The sequence below is a fragment of the Paramisgurnus dabryanus genome, chromosome 9 (assembly GCF_030506205.2).
Source record: "Paramisgurnus dabryanus chromosome 9, PD_genome_1.1, whole genome shotgun sequence".
Classification (NCBI taxonomy): domain Eukaryota; kingdom Metazoa; phylum Chordata; class Actinopteri; order Cypriniformes; family Cobitidae; genus Paramisgurnus; species Paramisgurnus dabryanus.
This window is the reverse complement of record NC_133345.1, coordinates 5,549,590-5,552,089: the sequence shown is the minus strand read 5'-3', so window position 1 is coordinate 5,552,089 and position 2,500 is coordinate 5,549,590. Positions and strand designations below refer to the sequence as shown.

Here is a 2,500-nt window from a genome sequence, read left to right as displayed (position 1 = left end):
GCAACGCCATGACATCAGTGAACGCTTACAGAAAGGTCGCATTCATGGGAAAAAATGACATAAAAAATAATTAATTAATTAAATGCTTACAGCACCTGGTATTCCCAGGCGGTCTCCCATCCAAGTACTAACCAGGCCCGACCCTGCTTGGCTTCCGAGATCAGACGAGAGCGGGCGTACTCAGGGTGGTGTGGCCGTAAGCGAGTGCTGACTCGATTCGAGAGACACTTCAAGGCTAATGTGGCAACGCAATGACATCGGTAAATGGTTACAGAAAGGACGCATTCATGGGAAAAAATGACATAAAAAAAATTATTAATTAATTAAATGCTTACAGCACCTGGTATTCCCAGGCGGTCTCCCATCCAAGTACTAACCAGGCCCGACCCTGCTTGGCTTCCGAGATCAGACGAGAGCGGGCGTGCTCAGGGTGGTGTGGCCGTAAGCGAGTGCAGACTTGATTCGAGAGACACTTCAAAACTAATGTGGCAACGCCATGCCATGGGAGAACGCTTACAGAAAGGACGCATTCATGGGAAAAAATGACATAAAAAAATAATTAATTAATTAAATGCTTAGAGCACCTGGTATTCCCAGGCGGTCTCCCATCCAAGTACTAACCAGGCCCGACCCTGCTTGGCTTACGAGATCAGACGAGAGCGGGCGTGCTCAGGGTGGCGTGGCCGTAAGCGAGTGCTGACTTGATTCGAGAGACACTTCAAAACTAATGTGGCAACGCCATGCCATGGGAGAACGCTTACAGAAAGGACGCATTCATGGGAAAAATGACAAAAATAATTAATTAATTTAATTCTTACAGCACCAGGTATTCCCAGGCGGTCTCCCATCCAAGTACTAACCAGGCCCGACCCTGCTTGGCTTCCGAGATCAGACGAGAGCGGGCGTGCTCAGGGTGGTGTGGCCGTAAACGAGTGCTGACTCGATTCGAGAGACACTTCAAGGTTAATGTGGCAACGCAATGACATCGGTAAATGGTTACAGAAAGGACGCATTCATGGGAAAAAATGACATAAAAAAAATAATTGATTAATTAAATGCTTACAGCACCTGGTATTCCCAGGCGGTCTCCCATCCAAGTACTAACCAGGCCCGACCCTGCTTGGCTTCCGAGATCAGACGAGAGCGGGCGTGCTCAGGGTGGTGTGGCCGTAAGCGAGTGCTGACTCGATTCGAGAGACACTTCAAGGCTAATGTGGCAACGCAATGACATCGGTAAATGGTTACAGAAAGGACGCATTCATGGGAAAATATGACATAAATAAATATTTAATTAATTAAATGCTTACAGCACCTGGTATTCCCAGGCGGTCTCCCATCCAAGTACTAACCAGGCCCGACCCTGCTTGGCTTCCGACATTAGACGAGAGCGGGCGTGCTCAGGGTGGTGTGGCCGTAAGCGAGTGTTGACACGCTTCGATAGACACTTCAAGACTTATGTGGCAACGCCATGACATCGGTGAACGCTTACAGAAAGATCGCATTCATGGGAAAAAATGACATAAAAAAATAATTAATTAATTAAATGCTTACAGCACCTGGTATTCCCAGGCGGTCTCCCATCCAAGTACTAACCAGGCCCGACCCTGCTTGGCTTACGAGATCAGACGAGAACGGACGTGCTCAGGGTGGTGTGGCCGTAAGCGAGTGCTGACTCGATTCGAGAGACACTTCAAGGCTAATGTGGCAACGCAATGACATCGGTAAATGGTTACAGAAAGGACGCATTCATGGGAAAAAATGACATAAAAAAAATAATTAATTAATTAAATGCTTACAGCACCTGGTATTCCCAGGCGGTCTCCCATCCAAGTACTAACCAGGCCCGACCCTGCTTGGCTTCCGAGATCAGACGAGAGCGGGCGTGCTCAGGGTGGTGTGGCCGTAAGCGAGTGCTGACTCGCTTCGATAGACACTTCAAGACTTATGTGGCAACGCCATGACATCATTGAACGCTTACAGAAAGGTCGCATTCATGGGAAAAAATGACATAAAAAAATAATTAATTAATTAAATGCTTACAGCACCTGGTATTCCCAGGCGGTCTCCCATCCAAGTACTAACCAGGACCGACCCTGCTTGGCTTCCGACATCAGACGAGAGCGGGCGTGCTCAGGGTGGTGTGGCCGTAAGCGAGTGCTGACTCGCTTCGATAGACACTTCAAGACTTATGTGGCAACGCCATGACATCAGTGAACGCTTACAGAAAGATCGCATTCATGGGAAAAAATGACATAAAAAAATAATTAATTAATTAAATGCTTAGAGCACCTGGTATTCCCAGGCGGTCTCCCATCCAAGTACTAACCAGGACCGACCCTGCTTGGCTTACGAGATCAGACGAGAGCGGGCGTGCTCAGGGTGGCGTGGCCGTAAGCGAGTGCTGACTTGATTCGAGAGACACTTCAAAACTAATGTGGCAACGCCATGCCATGGGAGAACGCTTACAGAAAGGACGCATTCATGGGAAAAATGACATAAA

The 2,500-nt window shown here is 48.0% G+C and overlaps 5 non-coding genes and 5 pseudogenes across 5 annotated transcripts; all 10 read right to left on the bottom strand.

Moving 5' to 3' along the window:
• Positions 1-83: 83 nt before the first annotated feature.
• LOC135722035 (5S ribosomal RNA) lies at positions 84-202 on the bottom strand. The gene has a single exon (XR_010521782.1). It is a non-coding gene; the product is annotated as a 5S ribosomal RNA (ribosomal RNA).
• A 126-nt stretch (positions 203-328) lies between these two features.
• On the bottom strand, positions 329-447 carry LOC135725443 (5S ribosomal RNA). Its single transcript, XR_010524876.1, has one exon. It is a non-coding gene; the product is annotated as a 5S ribosomal RNA (ribosomal RNA).
• A 125-nt stretch (positions 448-572) lies between these two features.
• On the bottom strand, positions 573-691 carry LOC135726464 (5S ribosomal RNA; annotated as a pseudogene).
• A 120-nt stretch (positions 692-811) lies between these two features.
• On the bottom strand, positions 812-930 carry LOC135724602 (5S ribosomal RNA). The gene has a single exon (XR_010524264.1). It is a non-coding gene; the product is annotated as a 5S ribosomal RNA (ribosomal RNA).
• A 126-nt stretch (positions 931-1,056) lies between these two features.
• On the bottom strand, positions 1,057-1,175 carry LOC135725431 (5S ribosomal RNA). Its single transcript, XR_010524875.1, has one exon. It is a non-coding gene; the product is annotated as a 5S ribosomal RNA (ribosomal RNA).
• A 125-nt stretch (positions 1,176-1,300) lies between these two features.
• On the bottom strand, positions 1,301-1,419 carry LOC135726060 (5S ribosomal RNA; annotated as a pseudogene).
• Positions 1,420-1,544: 125 nt separating this feature from the next.
• On the bottom strand, positions 1,545-1,663 carry LOC135725748 (5S ribosomal RNA; annotated as a pseudogene).
• Positions 1,664-1,789: 126 nt separating this feature from the next.
• On the bottom strand, positions 1,790-1,908 carry LOC135725420 (5S ribosomal RNA). The gene has a single exon (XR_010524874.1). It is a non-coding gene; the product is annotated as a 5S ribosomal RNA (ribosomal RNA).
• Positions 1,909-2,033: 125 nt separating this feature from the next.
• On the bottom strand, positions 2,034-2,152 carry LOC135725952 (5S ribosomal RNA; annotated as a pseudogene).
• A 125-nt stretch (positions 2,153-2,277) lies between these two features.
• On the bottom strand, positions 2,278-2,396 carry LOC135726853 (5S ribosomal RNA; annotated as a pseudogene).
• Between the last annotated feature and the right edge of the window lie 104 nt (positions 2,397-2,500).